The 23,515-nt window shown below is 47.8% G+C and overlaps 1 protein-coding gene across 4 annotated transcripts in view; it reads right to left on the bottom strand.

Annotated features, from left to right (window-relative positions):
- Window positions 1-23,515, bottom strand: part of TAOK3 (TAO kinase 3) — a 591,636-nt gene that overhangs the window by 417,318 nt on the left and 150,803 nt on the right. For all 4 annotated transcript variants that reach the window (XM_082255475.1, XM_082255477.1, XM_082255478.1 and 1 more), the window contains exon 2: window positions 10,831-10,930. The gene's annotated coding sequence lies outside the window, so the exon portion shown is untranslated. The remainder of the gene's footprint in view (window positions 1-10,830; window positions 10,931-23,515) is intronic.

Below are 23,515 nucleotides of genomic sequence, written 5' to 3'. Positions count from 1 at the left end.
GAGAAGGGAATGAGTGTGATATTCCTCTGGCTCAACTAGGTTTAACTGGGACACTTTGTAGAAAAATGCCTGTTAGCGCTGTCCTGACGCCAGCTAAATGCCGACCAACGCTTCCTGGTGCTTGAAAATACTGTTTTGCTGAACTGTGCTGAAACTTCGACTTTAACTCCTTGGTCAACTCAGAATATCCAGGACTATAGTAACTCTCAACTCTTGGCACTCTGTCAAGCTCAAAAGTCCTGTGAATAGCTCCCTCCAGCCCTTCACTGACTGAGGTAGCTCCTTGTAACTGCTTGTGCTGCTGCAACCCTTAACACTGTACACTTAACTCTTCAGGGCCCAACTGCTGGCACCCACTCTGACACTTCAGGGTCCTCTCACTAGGTAACCCCTCTGACACTTGCTGGCTCCTGGATCCCTGGGACCTTCACCGGAGTGGTCCCCTCTACACTAGGCAGACCCTCAGGGGCAATTCACAGTATTCACAAACTTGGCATGCTTTCCTGGAACTGAACCCCTCTATCTCCACTGGTCCTCGGCACACTGGATCCTCTCTGCAGCTCAGCTCTCGCTGGACTCTCAGGCAGCCACCCAAGACACCCGATCCTTCTGACAGGAGGAGAGACAGCTGTACCCTCCCTCCTGGGACTCTGCTTCCCTCCAAAGACGCTGCGTCATGCGTTCCCCTCAGACTTATACCCACTCCCAGAATCTTGTGCGGCAGAGTCTGCCTTTCTGGGGTAGATACAGGCCTGAATGTGCCACTGATTGGGTTTCCTCCACTGCCCAATGAGAACCCTACACATGGAGCCAGGGGGGAGACTCCCCAGCCTCAATAGCAACACCTGGGAGACATGACAGCTCAGCTGAAAATCATGGCCCTGCTGTTAGGCATCCAAGGCCCACTATACTTTTGCCTAGCACTTACCTTGTAGGGTGCTACAATAGCTTTAAGAAGCCTCCTGTATGGAGAAACTAGTCGCATGCGTTGCTCAGATGTGATTTTGGCCCATTCTTCCACACAAACTGTCTTCAAATCTTGAAGGTTCCATCTATGAACTCTGATCTTTAGTTCTTTCGATAGATTTTTTATTTGATTCAAGTTAGGTGATTGGCTGGGCCATTTTAGCGGCTTTATTCTTTTTTAAAACCAACTGAGAGTTTCCTTGGCTTTGTGTTTGGATCATTGTCTTGCTGAAATGTCCACCCTCGTTTTATCTTCATCATCCTGGTAGATGGCAGGTTTGCCCGTATCGTATGCTGAAAAACAGCCCCATCCCATCCCACCTCCAAACTTCACTTTTGGTATGGTGTTTTTGGGGTGATATGCAGTTACATTTGACCTTCAAACATGGTATGTATTATGGCAGCCAAAGAATTCAATTTTGGTCTCATCTGATCAGACTATAATCTCCCAGTATTTCACAGGGTGGTCTAAATTTTGTGCAGCAAATGTGCTATGGTAGATCTTCCTAGGAGGTAGACTTCCTAGCCTTCAGCAGTGTTGGAATCACCAGCCCAGGCAAAAAACTCTTCTGTCAAAGCCAGCGACTGTAAAACAGGATAGAAGATTGACCCTTGCAACAAGAGGTCCTCCCTGAGAGGCAGTCTCCAAGGGGCGTGGGAGACCAGCCGCACCAGGTTGGCGTACCAAGACCAGCGAGGCCAGTCTGGGACTGCAAGAATGACTGGAATCCCCTTGATCTCGATTCTGCGCAAGAGCCACAGCAGAAGCTTAAGAGGAGGGAAGGTGTAGATCAGACGAGCATCGATGGCCCCTGCCAGAGGATCCCGTGACCTTGCCATAAATCTCGGTACCTTTCTGTAGAGCTGGGACGCCAACAGATCCCCCTCGGGGGTGCCCATCTGAGACATATCTGATGAAACATGTCCGGATGAAGGGACCACTCCCCTTGGTCCAATGCCTGCCGACAGATAGTCCGCCTGCCAGTTTTCTACTCCTGGAATGTATAAGTCGGAGAGGGCCAGAATAAAGCTTTCTGCCCACCGAAGAATGCCGGCTACTTCCAGGGCTGCCAATAGAAGCTTTTTTCCGCCCTGGTGATTGACATAAGCCACCGCTGTGGCATTGTTCGACTGAATCGACACTGGAAGCCCCCGGAAATGATTAGTTTAGTGATCCAGGCACAGCTTGATCACCCAGGGGTCCAAGACAATTATGAGCAGTCTGAACTCTTCCAGTGCCCAAACACCCTGAGCAGAGCTCAGACCCAGGACACCTCCCCACCCGGACAGACTGGCATCCATGGTGACCTCTGTCCAATACAAGGGGAGAAAGGATTTGCCCTGTCAAAGAGCGAAGCCACCAGACCAGAGAGCCCCTAGGTTTCCCGGCTCAGCCGGATCCGATTGTCCAATTGGACAAGGCTCTCTCTTTGAAGGGACCTCGTATAAAACTATGCAAACAGAACTGCCTCGAAGGTAGATACTATCAGGCCCAGCACATGTATGCAAGTCCAGAGGGATGACCATCTGCATGCAGTTTCTGGAGTTTGTCCAGAGGAAGGGACACTATGGCTAAAGCTGAATACAGAGTCAGACCCCAATAATCCAATTTTCTGGAAGGAATCAAAACCGACTTCAGGTAATTTAGAAGCCAACTGAACTCTGTATAATGATCTCCATGTCGTCCATCTGGGCAGCAGAGGACTCCGCTCGCAAGAGGAGAACGTCTAGAAAGTCCAGTATTGAAATCCCCTGCTGACGTAGCAACGCCAGAATCAGGGCCAAACACTTTCGTGAAAACCTGCGGAGCAGAGGTGAGACCAAAAGGTAAGGCTACAAACTGATAATGCACCTCTCCCACAGCAAAACAGAGGAAGCGCAGGTGTCGGGCACATATTGAAATGTGCACGTAAGCAGCCTTGAAGTTGATAGAGGCAAGAAAATCCCCCTGATGTAGGGATGCCACCACCGTGCGAATGGACTCCATTCTGAACTTCTGTACCTTCACAAAGCAGTTAAGGACCATGAGGTCCAGAATTAGACGTACCTTGCCCTCTCTCTTTGAGACCGTGAACATGTTTGAATAAAAAACCCAAAACCATTCCGAGGCTGGAGCAAGGACAATCACACCTTGAAGCAGCAGGTTTTGTCCCGCCCCAAAGACAGATTGCAATCGGTCCGGGGACGGACGCACAATGGAAGAGAACAACCTTTCTGGAGGGCAAGAACTAAATTCTATCTTGTAACCGGACAGTATCACTTTGTGGACCCATTTGTCGTTTACCAAGGAGGTCCATGGGCCCAGAAACCAGCAAAGACATCCCTCCACCCCAGGCACGGGTCAGGGCGCACCTTCATGCTGAAGGAGCCTTGTCTGCGGGTCTAGAGAATCCAGCTCTCAGCTTGCCAGTCCAGGGCCTCTTGGAACCTCCCGAGGAGGACTTGAAAGGTTTTGAATCCTTGTCAGTGGATCTAGAGGAATGAAAAGACTTCTTGTGAGCGGGGAAATACAGGTCACGTCTGTGACGAGGTTCCTAACCCTTTCCAGCCTGTGGAAGAAAGTATTCTTCACCCCCGTGAAACTCCTAACAATGTCATCCAGGGTAGCCCCAAAAAGGCGATTGCCCTGAAAAGGTAAAGCAGCCAAGAGTTTTTTTTTTTTGAGGTCTGGTCCGCAATCCAACACTTAAGCCACAATACGCACCTAAGTACCACTGCCGAGAAATCAGGGGAGCCACATCCAAAGAGGCATCACAGATAAACTGCAGCCACTGGACCAACTGGTCCGCCAGTTCAGCAAAGGCATGGGGAAGCTGCTCACCCTCTAGGTCACGGGCAAAAAGGTTTAGCCAAGTCGGTCACAGTTTGCGACACCAGGGCAATGGTAGAGACCGGCTTAAGCGCCGAAACCGCAACAGTGAACATATATTGCGGGCCACAGCCTCCGCTTTTCTGTCAACCGGATCTTTAAAAGGCCCGTGATTCCTTAACTGGAATCATGGTTTCCTTATTCAACCTGGAAACCCAGGGGTTCCACCATCGGTGGAACAGTCCACTTTTTAAGGAGGGACTCCTCAAAGGGGTACCTCACTGCAAAGCGTTTAAGAACCACAAAGGGGTTTTGGACGCTCCCACCTTTTTGCGACAAATCTGTCAAAAAGGAGGGATAAGGAATCACTTTTGCTTTTGAGTGCCAAAGGGGACAGCCACATCCCCCACAGCTTCAGCTGCATCCTCCATTTTTAAAGTTTCACGCACAGATACAATCAGTGCATCCACCAGCGCCTTCTTGTGCACAGCTACAAGTGTGGAGGAATCATTACCACTATCCGATAATTCAGGGAGTGTGGCCGCAGACCCCGCAGGGTGGGCCCTATCCACGGCGGTCGAGTTAAATTCCAGATCTGATGAGGCAGGGTAAGGTAAAGGGCGCTTTTTGCTAGCCCACCTCCCAAAAGTCACCTCCATCTGGGACACAAAGGACACCAGGACCGCCGTCAGTGCATCGATGGATGGTTGGGACCCCAAGGGACCCCCAGCCTCAGAGGGGGTCACGTGGGGGAAACATGCTCCAGAGCCTCCATTATTAAAGAGGGGGAACCCCAAAAAATGTCTAGCACTGCAAAGGGACACCCCACCATTCTGGTAGCACCACCAGATCGCCAGCAAACAGAGCACCCCACAACCTGCAGCAGAGAGAGGGAGGGACCCCACCAGATTCACCACCCCACCAGAGAAGCACCGACTGCACCAGGATGCACTTGCTTCACATGCAGCGCACAAGGGAAAAAGAATGACTCAGGAGTAAGTAAATGGGGGGGTCTGTCGGTCAGGAGGAACGCTGACTTTCAGTCAGGAGCAACTCAGGCTGAGACCCGGTTTTATGCGACCTCACAAGCCAGCGCCCCATCCAGTGGGGCTATGTTTCAGCTAACCTAGTATGGAGGTGTGGTCTGGGTGCGCTCGCTGACCAGACTGGGATGACCACTGGATTTGGAATATTCAGCCCGTCCCACAGTTTAGCAGTTGATTGTATAATATGCCGATATGAGCGATACACTTCCGGGCGGACGCTAGCTCTGCAACTGGCGTGCTGGGCGGAAGTGAGGTATCTCCTCACAGTTACCGGAAGTGTACGCAGAGTGTGTACCTCCGACAGACCGCAGAGCATGGCGCTGATGCGCATGCGTTGGCGTACAGTTAAAAAGGAGACAGACCGCGCAGCGCACTTAGGCTCTTTGAAGAAGTCCTTATGACGAAACATGTCAGAGCTATAGTGCACGGTCGCTCTTTATACATATAGAATACGCCGGACATCTTCCTAGAGGTCGCTCTGGAATTGGTGGTATCCCGGGTATTTCACTATACGCCTTCATTAAACGTGCTTCTTGTAAGTAGACACCTAAAGGGGAGAGGGGCCCAGTGTGTGATGTTATTTTGCTCAATACATTTTTGTCTACGGAATTACACTATGGTTGCCCCAATTTTGTTCATTTACATGCAATCTGAACCAAGTGACGTTTGAAGGAGAGAGCTTAACAGTCCAAAGTCCTGGAGCTTATGATCCGGTTAGCGGTGGATGTGCTTGAAGGGTCTGTTTTCATCTAGGTTCTGGTGAGTGTCTGGTATAAGGGGGGGAGCACCGTGTGGTGGTGGAAGTCTGGTTACTAAGCCAAGTGCCCTCACTCCCTTTCCCTTAACGACGGACTCCCAAGACATATGAGTCTCGGATTGGACTGTGCATCATATATATTTAATTGTTATTCTAAGGACTACTTGCGATGTTGTGTATGTCCCGTCATCCAGCGCTGCTAGTGTTGTAGTTTTATTTGTCTATGGTCTTATAATCTATAAACACCTCACTCTGTTATTATTATTTGTTATAGCAGCTGCTCAGACTTTGTGTCAATACTAATTAGTTGCCTATCTTATATATTTTTTTGAGCGCAGGGTGAGTGGCTATATGTTTGAGTTTCCTCCGGTCTTTTCATATTGTTCACTCTTTGTTATTTTGATTGTATAACTCGCAAGAAAAAAAACAGGCCAAAAAAGGCCATTTAAAAAAGGAAAAAAAAATTGATAGGGCCAGAGTTCCCGGCAGGGAACTAGATCCTTACTCCTGACTAGGCAGAAAAAAAAACTGAAGACCTATAGCAGAGGGGGGGGGGGGGGGGGGGGAGTATACCACCTAGGACTGCCCATAGGCGTAGTCAAAGTTCTTTTTTCTGCCTAGTGTCCTACTCCTGTAGATGGCAATATAATCCCAATGGTTCAGAATCCTGGAAAGGATGAACAAAAGAGAAACAACAATTTTTTAAAGGGGAAAAAAAAGATCCAGCTACTGAGAAGGAAAAGCAAACAGATTGCTTTGTCTAGTCCACATCTTTTCTTACGCCAAGTCACACAAACAAAATCATGATATGCAAAAGTCACACATCTGCCAAACAATTTCTCCTCCCCTATGCAAACCCAAAACTAGGAATGAGTCAGTTTCTGCACAGTCAATGTTTATAGAAAGTTTAAAGTATGGTTTCCCAAGTATGTTTGCAAAGCAGCTGTGGTTCAGCATACTAAATAATAGGCCTCATGTACACTGTAGCTGCTAAACGAACGTTTAGGAGCAGTTGGGTGATTTTTTTTAGTAGCCCCTGAACTCTCCTTAATGTTATCTTATGTGTACATGCATACTCAGTCGTTAATAGTAGCTTAGAGTCAGTTGAGGTTACTGGCTTCTTTTGAAAGCAGAAAAATCACTTTCAGGACTGTGGTTTACTAGCATTTCAAACGCCAACTGCATGTAAAGGCATGAAAACGTGTGTAAACACTAAGCGTTTAAGGGGAAAACATTTCTGATACTTTTTGAACATCTAAAAATGTTGAGAAAAATATTTTTCTAAAATCTTACTGTAAAATCTTTTCTCTGATGTCCGTCGACAGACGCAGCCTCATCTCCATAAGCTGAGTGGGTTTATCCTCCTCTCATCAAGAGTAGTTTAGGCAGTAAAATTTGAATACACACGCTCAGGGGGCTGTCCCTCTAGGTATAAACCCCCACTGCACAATCCAGCACATCAGTTTAGTTTAAAAGCAGTGAAGACAAAAAGAACCAACCCCAAACAGAGAGGCGGGTGCTGCGTCTGTCGACGGACATCAGAGAAAAAGATTTTACGGTAAGATCTTACAAAAATCATATTTTCTCTATCGTCCGTCGACAGACACAGCCTCATCTACATGAGCAGAGTGGGATGTCCCAAAGCAGTGTAGGTATGAGGAGTGGGAAAAATGCAACCAGATAGTAACATCAACTCCAAAAGGCTAAACTTAGCCAACCAGGCAACATGGAGCTCAACCAAACAACAGGAGCTCACCCAGAAAAAAAGACCCAGAAGAGAAGTACAAACAAACATTCTCTTATGAAACAGCAGCCTGCAAAACCTTGCGGCCAAAAGAGGCATCCCAAGATACCAACAAATCAACCTTGTAAAATTTGGTAAAGGTATGCACAGACGACCAAGTCGCTGCCTTACAAACTTGTACAACAGAGGTCTGATGGCAAAAAGCCCAAGAGGCACTCAGCGCTCCAGTAGAATGCGCCTTCACAGGGAAAGGAGGAACCTGACCCTTGATTGAATAAGCCTGAACCCCAGTCTGCTTGATCCATCTCGAAATGGTCCCAGCGGACGCAGCCAATTCTTTGCGAGGACCGTCCGGAGGGACAAAGAGAATCCGACTTCCTGAAGGACTCAGTAACTGTCAGATAAACTCTTATCGCCCGAACCACATTCGAGTGCAATGCAACTTCTTTGTGATGTTTAGGCTTAGGAAATAAGGAAGGCAACACAATGTCTTCATTCAGGTAAAAATTCGACACCACCTTAGGAAGAAAAGACGGATTAGGTCGGAGGATCACTTTATCCTGGTGGACCACCAAATAAGATGAAAGACAGGAAAACGCCGCCAATTTAGAGACTGCGTGTCAGCTACTAGGAAGGCAACCTTCTGTGACAAAGAAAGCAGAGAAATCTCCCTAATATTCTCAAAAGGAGGCTTTTGAGGAACAGACAAATCCTGAATAAGATCCCACAGAGGCAACGGGGATCTCCTCGGAGGGGCCAGATGACGCACCCCCTGAATGAAGGCGAGTATCCAATGGACAATGGAAGTAAATAGCTAAGGCCGACACCTGGCCCTTGATAGTCCCCAACGCCAAGCGCTGCTTAACCCCTTTTTGCAAAAAAGGCCAGAACCCTAGCTATCGAAAAAGAGCGAGGGTGCAGCTGCAGCAATTCACACCATGAAATGTATGATTTCCACGTACGATAATAGATCTTCCTAGAGGTCGATTTCCTGGCCTTCAAAAGGGTAGGAATCCCCGAATTAGAGAGACCTCTGTCCCTCAACACCTTGCTTTCAACAGCCAAGCCGTTAAAGCCAGCGACCGTAAAGCAGGATGGAAGATTGGTCCTTAAGATAGATGATCTTCCCACAGAGGAAGATGCCATGGAGGATCTACGACCATTTTTACCAGTTCTGCGTACCAAGACCACAGAGGCCAGTCTGGAGCCACCAGAATGACCGGAATATGCCTTCCATCACCACCCGGCGAAGAAAACTCAGCAGGAGAACGAGCGGAGGGAAGGCATATAACAGGCAATACCGACCCCAATGAGCCACCAGTGCGTCTGTGGCGTAGGCTAGAGGATCCCGAGACCTGGCCACAAACCTCTGAACTTTCCTGTTGAGGCAAGACACGAACAGATCAACCTCCTTAGTCCCCCACCGGGCACAAAGGAGATGAAAGGGACCACTCCCCCTGATCCAACACCTGACGACTCAGGGACCACTCCCCCTGATCCAACACCTTACGACTTAGGTAATGTGCTTGCCAATTCTCCACACCCGGGCTGTGGACCGCGGAAAGAGCCTGAACATTGTGTTCCACCCATACCAGAATCTCGGCCACCTCCTTGGCAGCCAGGGCACTCCAGGTGCCCCACTTGATGATTGATGTAAGCCACGGCTGTGGCATTGTCCAACTGGACCCGAACCGGAGAGCCACGTAGTCGACTCGTCCAGTGAAGCAGGCAGAGCTTGATCGCTCTCAGCTCCAGGATAGACTCTTCTGTTGTCCAAGTTCCCTGGGCACAGAGCTTCCCCAGCAATCTACCCCAGCCTGACAGGCTAGCCTCCGTGGTGACCACCGTCCAAAACACCGGCAGGAAGGACTTGCCTTGGCATAGGACAGGCGATTGGAGCCACCAAGAGAGAGCAAACTTTGTGAGATGGCTCAATCAAATCTTCTGGTCCAATGACCGAGGATCTCTGTTCCATTTTGACAAAATCTCTTTCTGCAGCTGTCTCGTGTGAGACTGAGCAAACGGGATTGCTTTGAAGGTCGAGACCATCAGACCCAGGGCCCTCATGCAAGCCCGCCAGGAGGACTGATCGGCCTCCATTAGCAACCTGACCGCCCCTTGCAACTTCTGAAGCTTGTCCAAGGGAAGGAAGATCCTCGCCAGAGCAGAGTCGAGGATCAGCCCCAGACAGGTGACCCGCACAGACGGAGTCAGGGCAGATTTGGCGACATTGATCGTCCACCAAAACTCCTAAAGGGTCCGAATGGTGATGAGACATTGTCCAGCAGAACCGAATGGTAAACTGCTCGCAACAAGAGATCGTCCACATACCTACAATGGAGATACCTCGTCGACGCAACAAGGCCAGCACAGGGGCTAGGACCTTGGTAAAAACTCTGGGAGCCGAGGCGAGACCAAAGGGTAACGCCACAATCTGAAAATGCTCCTCTGCCACCGCAAAGTGGAGGAATCGCTGGTGTCCCTCGAATATGGGGATGTGGAGATACGCATCTTTGAGATTGATGGAAGCCAGAAAATCCCCCTGATTCAAAGATGCCACCACTGACCGAATGGACTCTATTCAAAACTTCTGCACCTGCACAAAGCGATTCAGAGCCTTGAGGTCCAGGATTGGGCACACTTTGCCCTCCTTTCTGGGCACAGTGAACAGATTCTTCCCTGAACACTAGCTAGCAAGTGAGTAAAGATAAATAAAAAAAAAAAATATTCTGAAAAAATAATAAAAACTGAGACCGGAGTCCCAGCAGGAAACCTAGGTCCTACTCCTTCTCTAGGCAGAAACAAACTGATGTGCTGGATTGTGCAGTGGGAGTTTATTCCTAAAAAGGGACAGCCCCCTGGGCGTGTGTATTCAAATTTTACTGCCTAGACTACTCCTGATGGAAGGAGCATAAACCCACTCAGCTCATGGGGATGAGACTGCATCTGTCGACGGATGATAGAGAAAACAGAAATTTCACCACATGCTGTTGCCTGCATCAATGGATGAGTCAAGTAGCAACGAACTCTGGTCCTTTTATGCAATTTTCTACATCTTTGAAGTCTCGGCAATAGCAACATCAGGAGCATTTCCTCACACATGCTCAGGATGGGATCCATAGTGAAAACACAAAAAATAAGAGCTATCTACAAGCACAATGCTGCTGCTTCTCTCTCTTCTCTCCCAGAATGGCTGAAATTGGTAATTTACTTGTTTTTCCATGTATTGTGGGTATTTGGGAGGGACTCCTAAGGTTATTCTTAAAAAACGCTCCTAATCTCAAATGCTCGTAACTGCTGCTAAACTCGCATAAAATCAGTATGTAAAAGCTTTGAAATGGACCTTTTTTGCGATCAATGTCCAGCTGTCAGTTTCCAGCATTCAGAAGGTGTTTTCAACTGCCCTGTGTACATGAGCTCCTAGGAGTAGGGGAGTTAGATAAACTTTTAGAACACAAACATTATGCTAAAGTTAAAAATAAAGACCTGTATAAAGCAGAGTGCATACCTGCAATGCTTTTGGCACAAACCATACTCAGGCTTTCAAAACAGAATTAAGGTGGCACAGTTGCAGTCCTCGTGCACTGATCAGATATTGGGAATGTGATCTGTAAAAACAGAGAAACACAGAATGTAAAAATAAAAAACCACAGGTGCCTGATCGTCTAAAGGTTGAACTCCAGCCAAAACATTTTCTTATTGAGCAAGTAAGGGTATCCACATTTTGTAGTTTTCTTCCTATCCTGGTAGTTACTATTCACAAGGACATTATGCGGGATATGAGGAAAATTCTCTGAAATGGGGCTATATACAGCAATTAAAAGCTGACAAAAGATACAAAGGATTCTTCCACTACAGCAGTGGTTCTCAAATCCGGTCCTCGGGACCCACCAACAGGCCAGGTTTGCAAGATAACTAAATTACATCACAGGTGATCTTATTTGCTTCTCAGTGATTGCAGTATTCTAGTCTGCATCCCCCAAGGTAATACTTAAAATCTGGCCTGTTAGTGGGTCCCGAGGACCGGATTTGAGAACCACTGCACTACAGTATGCATAATTGTTTGCTTTTTAATTGTACAGTACAGGACACATAAATTGATTCTCAGCCATGGGTTATTTGCCGCTACCTTCAGGTGATTGGACACTGGCAAAAATCTTTGCTGGAACCACCCTCTAGTGCAGGGGTGTCAAACTAAATTTCATTGAGGACCGCATCAGCAATACAGTTGGCCTAAAAGGGCCAGTTATATCTACAAGTATATATAAATATACTCCTTGTGCTGCTGCAGGGAAGAAGCAGGGGCAGAGCTGGGAAGCAGGGTCGGGAGTCAGCCGAACGCTGAGACCAGGGAAGGCAGAGACAAGGGGGTGCTGTGGCTGCACAGAGCACAGGATCTGTAAGAAGAGTTCTGTCTTCCTCTTTATTGCAGACTGCTCCTATTGTGAAGTTTTCTGAGCCTTTTTTTATTTTTCTTTACTGCTTCAACTAACGCTTCTATCAAGATCCAACTGCTTATTGCCTTGGGTGACACTAGTAGACTCCAGACTGGTTATTCTTCATGTGCATCTTGGGAACCATACCTGGATCCTGCAAGCAGTGGGGCCAGCCTAAAGCGTTAATGCCTTAGGCACTGGATCCTGCTTTCAGAACATACCTTGGCATGTGATGCAGACAGTGCAGTTAGTTACAGGATGCTATACAGGTACAGGGCTGCGGTCCATTTCTATGGCACCCAGACCCCGAACACCGCTTCATGGGTATGCCCACCATAACACGCAAAGTTTGGACGGGACCAGCAATGTTGAAAGGCAAGACAGGTTTGCCTTTACATACCAGTTCCTGGCTATATATGCCCCACTGGATCATTACTTGTATCTGTACATACTACATTACATCCTTTTTATCTTAAAAGATATATTATGCTTTATTTTGGCTTTTTAGATAACGATTATTACAGTATATACGTTTTACAAAAAATATTTTTCCACCTCACTACTGCAATTCCTCTCCCTTCATCTCTATTTGAAGGAACCAGTATAATTGACAGAAGACGTGATCTTCTTCAGTGGTGGAAAGAAAATAAGGCACGCTACAAATGACTTGCTTCCCATGCTAGAAGATACTTCTCTCTCTCTGCTCCTCTGTCCTCCTCTCCTCCTGAGCATGTTTATGAAATGGCAGCATTATATGAACAAAACAAAAGACCTTTAACAGATGACCATGGATATACTGAAATGTTCTGCTTTCTGCAGTATAATATTGTTCTACTTAACTGGGAGTATTGAAAAGAATAGTGTCCACTCCAATCCACTGTCTAGCTTTATTCTAGCAGTTTTGCACTGACTGCAGTAAATCATTGCAGGAAGTGCAGCAGTAGTCCGACTCCAATCAAACTCCAATCCACTGTCTTGCTGTTGTCTAGCTTTTTTCTATCAGTTTTGCACTGACTGCAATAGTTGCAGTGAGTGCCCTACTGCAGAGATAGTCCACTGGCTCCAATTCACTGTCTAGCTGTTGCCTAGCTTTTTTTTCAAGATTTGCACTGACTGCAGTAGTTGCAGTGAGTGCGCTACTGCAGAGGTAGTCCACTGACTCCAATCTAATCTACTGTGTAGCTGTTGTCTAGCTTTTTTTCTAGCAATTTTGCACTGACTGCACTGCAGCAGTGATTTAAAATTATTGCAGTGAGTGAGTGCACTACTGCAGCAGTTTACTATGCATTATGCACAATCATATGATGAGAAATGTCCCTGAAATTTAAGTTTTCCTGTCAGTTTTCATGCAGTTAAGGTGTGAATAACGAGCCCATAATGTTAAAAATGTTAATAAAGATTTACATGTTCAGTAACAGATTTGTGTCGGAATTTGTGTTTATTTTGCAAAATTTTAAATGTGCAAAAATATCTGCCAATATCGGTCGATACCCATATGCGATGGCCAAAATATCGGTATCGATCACTAATACACACACGCATATACATACAGATAGATCGATATACACACACAGTATCTCACAAAAGTGAGTACACCCCCCCCCCATTTTTGTACATATTTTACTATATCTTTTCATGTGACAACACTGAGGAAATGACACTTTGCTACAATGTAAAGTAGTGAATGTACAGCTTGTATAACAGTGTCAATTTGGGGTCTCCTCAAAATAACTCAACACACAGCCATTAACCACTTCCCGCCCACCCTATTAGCAAATTCGGCAGGAAGGTGGTTACATTATCCTGACCAGACGTCATATGACGGCGGCAGGATAATGCGCTCTGCGTGCCCCCTTGGGGGGGGGGGGGGAATCGGTGCTGCGGTGTTTCACTCTGACACACCGCATCTCCGATCTCGGTAAAAAAAATTGATTACCAGTGCAGACCCTTGGGGGGGGGGGGTGCCACTAGAACCACCAGGGATGCCCACCCATGACCCCAGGGATGCCCCCCATGGTCACCAGGGATGGCAATCAGGGCTCAGGGAGCCCGCCAGTGCCCTCCCCATCAGTGCCCATCATTGCCATCTATCAGTGCCACCACCAGTGCCCATTAATGCCCACCAGTGCCGCATATCAGTGCCACCTATCAGTGCTCATCAATGCAGCCTATCAGTGCCCACCAATGCTACCTATCAGTGCTACCTATCAGTGCTACCTATCAGTGCTACCTCATCAGTGCCTCCTCATCAGTGCCTCCTCATCAGTGCCTCCTCATCAGTGCCTCCTCATCAGTGCCTCCTCATCAGTGCCTCCTCATCAGTGCCTCCTCATCAGTGCCTCCTCATCAGTGCCTCCTCATCAGTGCCTGTCAGTGCGGCCTCATCAGTGCTCATCAGTGAAGGAAAAAAAATGTATCCATTTACAAGATTGTATAACAAACAAAAAACCTTTTTTTTTTCGGTCTTCTTTTATTTGTTTAGCAAAAAAGAAAAACATTGCGGTGATCAAATACCACCAAAAGAAAGCTCTATTTGTGGGAAAAAATGACATAAATTTGGTTTAGGTACAGTGTTGCATTACGGCACAATTGTCATTCAAAATGCAACAGCTCTAAAAACTGAAAATTGGCCTAGGCAGGAAGGGGGTGAAAAAGCCCGTTATTGAAGTGGTTAATATCTAAACCGCTGGCAACAAAAGTGAGTACAACCATAAGGCCCCTTTCACAGATGCGGACCGTTAAATCCGCATGTCACTTTTTCAGGCGGATCTGAACAGATGCCTCATGCATCTCTATGGGGCAGCGGATGTCAGCGAAGACATGTCCGCTGACATCCGATCCGATCCTGTCCATCAAATCCGGACGGATGGAAACCCTATTTTCCATCCGTCTGGCGGATCGGATGAGAATGGACAGGCGGTCCGTTCTCATCCGATTCCCCCATAGAGAAGAGCAGGGACCTGACAGCTCCATCTCCGCACACAGAGCGGAGAAAGAGCTGCCATCCACCTGCTCAGCGGGGGATCGGCGGATCGATCTCCCGCTGAGAAAAACGGAGTCCGCCGACGGAGCGGACAGTGTGAAAGGGGCCTAAGACAAAATATCCAAATTGGGCCCAATTAACCATTTTCCCTCCCGGTGTGATGTGACTCGTTAGTGTTAGGGCTCTTTCACACGGGCGGTTCGATCAGATCCGCCTGTCAGTTTTTTAGGCGGATCTGATCGGATCCTCCATGCAGCTCTATGGGGCAGCGGGTGTCAGCGTAGACACCTCCGCTGACACCCGCTGCCATCCGCATCCGATCCTGTGCTGAAATCTGGACGGATGGAAACCCTATTTTTCCATCCGTTCAGTAATCGGAGCGGAGCGGATCTGATGAGAGCTGACAAGTGGTCCGCTCTCATCCGATCCCCCATAGAGGGCAGCGGGTGCTGAGACACCTCCTTCTCCGCAAGCGGAGACGGAGCTGTCATCCGCCCGACTCAGCGGGGATCGCGGATCGATCCCCGCTGAGCAACACGGATCCGCCTACGGAGGCGGACCGTGTGAAAGAGCCCTTACAAGGTCTCAGCACCAAATTGAAAACACCTGCTCCTATTCACACCTATTGCTCTCACTCTTTCATACTCTTGGTCTCTGGAAGTTCAACATGGCACCTCATGGCAAAGAACTCTGAGAATCTAAAAAAAAAAAAGAATTGTTGCTGTACATAAAGATAGCCTAGCATATAAGAAGATTGCCAAAACCCTGAAAGTGAGCTGCAGTACGTTGGCCAAGACCATACAGCGGTTTAACAGGACAGGTTCCACTCAGAACAGGCCTCGCCATGGTCGACCAAAGAAGTTGAGTGCATGTCCTCAGCGTCATATCCAGAGGTTGTCTTTGGGAAATAGACGTATGAGTGCTGCCAGCATTGCTGCAGAGGTTGAGGGGGTGGTGGGTTAGTCCGTCAATGCTCAGATCATATGCCGCACACTGCATCAAATTGGTCTGCATGGCTGTGGTCCCAGAAGGGAGCCTCTTCTAAAGAGGATGCACAAGAAAGCCCGCAAACAGTTTGCTTAAGACAAACAGACTAAGGACATGGATTACTGGAACCATGTCCTGTGGTCTGATGAGATCAAGATAAACTTATTTGGTTCAGATGGTGTCAAGCATGTGTGGCAGCAACCAGGTGAGGAATACATAGACAAGTGTGTCTTACCTGGGAGTGGTGGTGGGAGTGTCATGGTCTGGGGCTGTATGAGTGCTGCCGGCACTGGGGAGCCAAAGTTCACTGAGGGAAATATGAATGCCAACATGTATTGTGACATATTAAGCATAGCATGATCCCCTCCCTTCGGAGACTGGGCCGCAGGGCAATATTCCAAGATGATAATGATTCCAAACATACCTTGAAGACGACCACTGCCTTGCTAGAAGCTGAGGATAAAGGTGATGGACTGGCCAAGCATGTCTTCAGACCTAAACCCTATGGAGCATCTGTGGGGCATCCTCAAATGGAAGGTGGAGGAACGCAAGGTCTCTAACACCCACCATGTCGTCATGGAGGAGTGGAAGAAGCTCTGGTGAACTCCATGCCCAAGAGGGTTAAGGCAGTGCTGGAAAATAATGTCTGAGTTCATCGACGGACACAGCGCTCCACAAATCATAACTAGTGGAGTAGGACTAGGCAAACAAAAAAACAAAATCTGGCTATGCCCATGGGCCATCCTCAGCTGGAATATATCCACTCTCTCTGCTCTAGGTAATCAGTTTAGTAGAAAGCAGTATTAGAAGTATCAGAACTCCATAGGGGTGGGTGCTGTGTCAGTCAATGAACTCAGAGAAATGGATTTTAGGGTAAGTATAAAAATCCCATTTTCTCTTTCGTTCATTGACGGACACAGCGCTCCATAAATCATAACTAATGGGACGTCCAAAAAAAATGCCAAAAGGAAAATGAGGGGTGGGGAAAAAATCCAAGGCTAATTATAAGAGCCCTTAACCAGGACACAGGAGTCTGAAAAATAGTTTTAAAGAAAAAACACCCCTTAAGAGGGAACAGCCCCTATTAAACAGAAGCCTGCGAAACTTTGCAAAAAAAAAAAAAAGCATCTGCAGATGCCAAATTATCTACCTTAATGCGGAGTTCCACCCAAAAGTGGAACTTCCGCTTTAGGTATTCTAACCCCCTGACATGCCACATTTGGAATGTCATTTTTTTGGGGGGGGAGCGGGTACCTAGTTTTGACAGGTACCCGCTCCCACTTCCGCTCGGAGCGCCGCGGCGCCCTGAACGGAAGTTCTCCTCTCCCCCTCCCTCCCTGCAATCTTCTGGGACATGTCAGAGGTCCCAGAAGATTGCCGGCCAATCAAGACGCGCAGCGCGACTCGCGCATGCGCAGTGGGTACCCGGCTGTGAAGCCGCAAACTGTCACAGCCGGGTGCCCACAGCAGTGATGCCGGCGCCGAGGGAGAGGATCGAGGCTTCGGGCGGCCGCATCGCTGGACCGTTGGACAGGTGAGTGAAATGGCTGGAACTCCGCTTTAAAGAATTTCATGAAGGTATGCACGGACGACCAAGTGGCCACCTGGCAATATTGCGATATTGAAGCCTGATGACTGAAGACCCAAGAAGCCCTTAGCACCTGAGTAGAATGCACCATAACAGGAAAAGGTGGAACCTGACCTTTAATGGAGATTGGAGCTGGTGACTGAAGCAGAAGCCAGACCTTTTCTTGGTCCGTCCGTAAGCACAAAAAGCGAGTCTGACCTCCGAAAAGACTCAGAAGCTGCCAGATACACCCAAATCGCCCGAACCACATCCAAGGTATGCAAGGCAAATTCCTTGGGATGAGCTGGCTTTGGACACAAGGAAGGCAACACAATTACCTCATTCAAATGGAAGTCAGAGACAACTTTGGGCAGGAATGATGGACAGGGACGAAAACCCACTTTATCCCTATGGGCCAAATAGGGGCTGAAACAGGATAATGCCGCCAATTCCGATACCCTGTGGGGTCGAGGTAATAGCTGAGGTAATAGCCACCAAGAATGTCACCTTCTGTAAAAAGGTTGGCAAGGGAATCTCCCGAATATTCTCAAATGGAGGTTTCTGGAGAAACAAAAGCACTAAATTTAAATCCCATGGTGGCAAAAGAGACTGTACAGGTGCAGCCACATGTCAAACCCCCTGAATGAAGGTGCGAACTAAAGAGTGCGTGGCTAGTGGTCTTAAAAAAAAAAGATTGCCAAGGCAGACACCTGGCCCTTGATGGTACTCAAGGCCAACTTCTGATCAACGCCCTGTTGAAGAAAGGATAAGATCCAAGCCACAGAACAGGGTAGAGCGCCAATGTACGCTTTCCACGTACGATGGTATATCTTGCTAGAAAAGGACTTCCTCGACTGTGGCAGGAAGGTACTCTTCCCCCCCCCCCCCCCCCGTGATACCCTTAATGATGTCATCCAGGGTAGCTCCCATACAAGCGATCGCCTTGAAAGGGTAGATCAATGAAAGCTTTCTTAGAGGCTTGGTCTGCAGACAAATTCTTAAAGCCACAGCACACGCCTATCACCACCACTAAAACAGAAAGTTTGGGCAGCACAGGAGCTGTATCCAAAGCTGCATCACAAATAAACTGCAGCCCATGGACCAACTGGTCCAAAGGAAAAATGGCCATGACCAGCTACAAACACTAGGATTTTTCCTGCACTCTGCAAGGGGACCCAACTGAAGGTAGGACACACGTTTAGGGGAGACTCCGTTGTGCACTCTGCACTGGGACCCCCCTGCACTATACCCACACTGCAAACAGCAGGGCATGCACCTAGGGGTCTCCTACACTGGGACCTCTCCGGACTACCAGGGCGAGTCACACACAATCCTAGGACCCTTAGAGTGGGAATAGCGGGGGAAACCCCAGGGGTCTCTGCTGCATTCTCTGCCCTGGGACTCCCACCACACTTTAGGTCCAGACGGGGGGGAATGGAAGTGAGGGAATCTCGGCTCAGTGAGGGATTAAAGGATAGGAGGAGGGAACCTGCAGGCAGGTCTGACCGTCCCTGGAGGTTAACTGCGTCCACCCCAAAGAAAATCACAAAAGGGGAGAGGGAGGACTGAACTTACCCTTTGATGATGCGGGTAAGGCTCAGAACTCCTTGCCACCAAAAGTAAGGAAGCTATCGGCCAAGGGACCGCTTCGACTCAGACCCAAGCCCGTCCATATGCGACCCTGCGAGACATTTAACTTGCGGCCAGCCTTCGTTTGTGAGGCTATGTCGCGGCTGACCAAGCACATAGCTGCTAGCTGGCTGGGCTGGGGGGACCACTGGATCTAGATTATCCACCCCGTCGCCCAGTCCGGCAGTTGATTGTAGATCTCCCGAGAGAAAACAAAAAAGAGAAGGAAGGAGAAAATTGCTCGGACCAGAAATCCCAGTCGGGAGCCTATGTCCTTACTCCTGACTAGACAGATTAAAAAAGATTACCTGGAGCAGAGAGGTGGGTATATACCAGCTGAGGATGGCCCGTGGGCACAGCCAGTTGTGTTTTGTTCTGCCTAGCCCTACTCATGGAGGAGGTAATTAAACCCACTAGTTAGGATTTATGGAGCGCTTTGTCCGTCAATGAATGAAAGAAATAACATTTTGAGTATTGTTATGTTTTGAAAGACAGAAGCTCCCAATGGTTTGGGAATGTAAAACACATATGAATGTGACAACCGCTACAAAAGAGAAACATTCTTTGTTTTAAAATATTGCAAAGTAATGCAAAGTAGTCGTTTCCAGCCACTGGCACATACCCTACTGAGCAGAGATCAAAAGATCTTTCTCTCAGAGCTCGCCACAAAATTCTTCTCTGCAAAATAAATTGCCACTGTAGTTTGTAAAAAGAATCTGAGACACAACTGCAATATACTTCCAGGAAAACGCATTGGGTTTTTGCTGTTCCCCTCCCAACATGAAGTAATCTAAACAAAGGCAATCAGCTTCAGAAGAAGTTTGGGCAGCAATATAACCCACCATTAGGCTTTGCTTTCATTGCCCCAGATACTCGATAACCTTTGTTACAATTCTGTTCAATTCCCTCAAATTATGTCGGAACACCCCTCCTCCCCCAACTCTGTCCTTTTCACGCTCATCCTCCTTGCTTTCATACCCCTCTCAAATGCTGCAAAGTGTGGAAGGTGCCAATTGTCACTGGCTAAAAAAGCAAACATTCTATAATTGGAGATTCAATTTTTAGTTCTGTGCCCTTTATGCATTCAATATAATTTTTTGTAAGAACTTACCATAAAATTATTTTCTCTGAGTCCTCCAACAGTCGCAGCCCGTCCAGTATTCCTTCACCATTGGGTAATGTGCCCTCTCTGCAGGAGCAGGCTAGGTAGTGAAAAGGTTAACAACAAAAACTTTACACAGACACACCTCTAGGGGGCTGTCCCTCAGACATTACCCATCAGCCATTTGGTGCTGCTCTTCAGTTTCGTAGCAAGCAGTACAGGAAGACAATCAACCCCAAAAAATAGAGGGGCGAGGGCTGCGACTGTCAGAGGACTCAGAGAAAAGAATTTTACGGTAAGTTCTTACAAAAAATTATATTTTCTCTTACGTCCTCTTGACAGTCGCAGCCCATTCAGTATTCCTTCACTATTGGGATGTCCCAAAGCAGAGCAGGTGTGAGGGGTGGGAAGACGCAACCAAAGAAAAGGCAATGTGTCAACCAGGCCAGAGAAAAAAAAAAAAAAAAAAAAAAAAAATCGAGCCAACAGGGCAACAGAAGCTCAACAGAAGCCAAATCACAGAACAAAATTCACCACAAGAAGAGGCAGAACAACACGTCTCTTCAAACAACTGCTGCGCTGAAAACTACGCGGCCAAAGCAAGCATCTGAGGATCCATCGCATCAAGTTTGTAGAATGTCAATAAAAATGTGCACAGACGACTATGTCGCCGCTTAGCATACTTGAGCCACAAAAGCCCGATGACGAAAAACCCAAAAGGTACTGACGGCTCTAGTAGAATGTGCCCTCACAGGGAAAGGAGACACCTGACCCTCTAGTGAATAGGCCTGAACAATAGTCTGTCTGAACCATTTGGAAAGGGTTGCAGCGGACGCAGCCGAAACCTACCGAGGTCCCTCGGAAGGACAAACAGGGATCCGACTTCCTAAAGGACTCCGTGGCAGATAGGTAAACCCTGATCGCCCGGATCATATCCAACGAATGCAAGGCAAAGTCCTTGGGATGCTTGGGCTTCGCACAAAGCGAAGGTAAAATAATATCCACTTCGAGGTGGAAAGCAGATACCACCTTAGGGGTAAAAGGCTGATTGGGTCGCAGGACCCCCACATGAACGACCCCCTATGAACAACCAGATGAGGCGAATGGCAAGACAGAGCCGCCATTCAGACACTCTGCGAGCAGAGGCGATAGCCACCAGAAAAGCAGCTTTCAGAGACAACACAGGCAGAGCCATTTCTCTGATGTTCTCAAAAGGGGGGGCGTTGTAAAATGGACAAACCCAAAGTTAGGTCCCACGGAGACAAGTAGCCTTCCATGGGGGGACCAGATGACCCACCCCTTGAACAAAAGTGCGAATCAAGGAAAAAAGTTGCCAAAAGACGCTGGAAAAAAAAATTGCTAAGGCTGACAACTGACCTTAGATCGTGCCCAGCGCCAAGCTCTGATCCACACCTTCCAGCAGGAAGGCCAAAACCCTCGCCACCGAAAAGGAACGTGGATGAAAACCCTTGCGACTCACACCAGGCAAGATATGCCTTCCAGGTACGATGGTACATCTGCCTGGAGGTAGACTTCCGAGCTTTCAGCAAGGTAGGAATGACAGAATCCGAGAGACCTCTGTGTCCCAACACCTGGCTTTCAACAGGCATGCCAATAAAGCCAGAGACTGTAAAGCAGGATGGAAGATCGGCCTTTAAGACAGTCAATCTTCTCTCAGAGGTAGCTGCCAGGGAGGCTCGACGACCATCCTTACAAGGTCTGCGTAGCAAGGGCGACGAGGCCAGTCTGGGGCCACCAGAATTATCAGCAACTGTTCAGGACACCCAGGAGCTGGCCACCGCGGGGATCCCTCAAAGACACCCCTAGGACAAGGTAATAAGCCCCCACACCCCCACCAGGCAGTGTTCACCGCAGAGTGCCCCCAAAGGGCCAGGGAGATAGGGGCCATCCATATCGACCAGGGTGAGACACTAGAGAGACCTTAATTTCTGCCTTCCCCTAGGAGTGGACCACATGACTCTTCCACAGGCGACTGTCCCAGGGACACGGGAGGGTAGCATCACTCACCATACCACGGACCTCGGGCTCCGCTCCAATACGGAACACCTCCCACCCTGAGTGGGGGTGCCATCAGCCAGGAAGGGATGCTGCAACACAGGGCTTTCCGGAGTTGAGACATCCCGGCGAACAAGCCCTCCGCAGGCTCGTCCCCGTCCACCGGGGCACCGTCATGGCGAGGCCTAGGCGTAGCAATAACCTGCGCATGCTCGCTGGCAGGCTGGGACTCCATAAGGATCTAGATTATCCAGTGGGAGGCCCAGCTCTGCTGTCACTTGTAGTCCTCCAGGAGGATCCCCCTGACTAACTAGCAATAGTGAGTGAGAAAAAAGAAAAGACATTTTCCAAAGAAAATAAAAAACTGAGACAAGGCGTCCCAGCAGGGTACCCTAGTCCTACTCCTGAGCTAGGCAGCAAGAAACTGAAGAGCAGCACCAAGCGGCTGATGGGAAATATCTGAGGGACAGCCCCCTAGAGGTGTGTCTGTTTAAAGCTTTTTTATTAACCTTTTCACTACCTAGCCTGCTCCTGCAGAGAGAGGGCACATTACCCAATGGTGAAGGAATACTGAACGGGCTGCGACTGTCAGAGGATGGAAGAGAAATATCATTGTTTATATACAACTCCCAATTCTACAAAAGTTTGGACGCCTTGTAAAATCTGCAAAAGCAGAATGTAATACTTTGCAAATCGGATAAACCCATATTTTAAATCAAAATCTAAAAAAAGTTGGGATAGGGCAACAAAAAGCTGGTAAAGTATGGGGTACTAACAAGGAAGAGCTGGAAGAAGATTTTACAACTAGATAGGTTAATTGGCAACAGGAGAGTAACATGACTTGATATAAAAAGGGCATCTTGGAGTGTCAGAGTGTCTCAGAAGTAAAGATGAACAGAGGTTCACCAATCTGTGAAAAGCAGTCTAAAAGTTTAACAATTTCAAAATAATGTTACTAAATATAAAATTGCAGAGACTTTCAATCAATCATCATCTACAGCATAGAATATCAGCAAAAGATTCCAATAATCTGGGGGAATCTTTGTGCACAAGGGACAAGGCCGAAATGCAATATTGGATGCCCATGATCTATGGGCCCTCATCACTGCATGGTCTCAGGGAATACTTCCATAAATCACTGTCAATTAACACAGTTCATCATGCCATCCAAAAATGCAAGGTAAAGCTCTATCATGCAACGAAGAAGCCTTATCTGAATATGATCCATAAACACCAATGTCTTCTCTGGGCCAAAGCTCATTTTAAAATGTCTACTGCAAAATAGGCTTGTGACGGTATCAGATTTTCATTCTGCGATTAATTGATTAAGGTTTTGCCACGGTATACGGTATTATCACGGTATTCAATTATTAAAATTATTAGATTTCTACCTCACTTGAATTTCATTGCTGAATTTAGGGACTTTGGTTCACTTATGCACATTATTATATAGTCAGTCAGCACAGACTCTGT

This window comes from Pelophylax lessonae, assembly GCF_965119305.1.
Source record: "Pelophylax lessonae genome assembly, chromosome: 1".
Lineage (NCBI taxonomy): Eukaryota > Metazoa > Chordata > Amphibia > Anura > Ranidae > Pelophylax > Pelophylax lessonae.
Note: the sequence above shows the minus strand (reverse complement) of the source record. Positions and strands in the feature narration are given on the sequence as shown.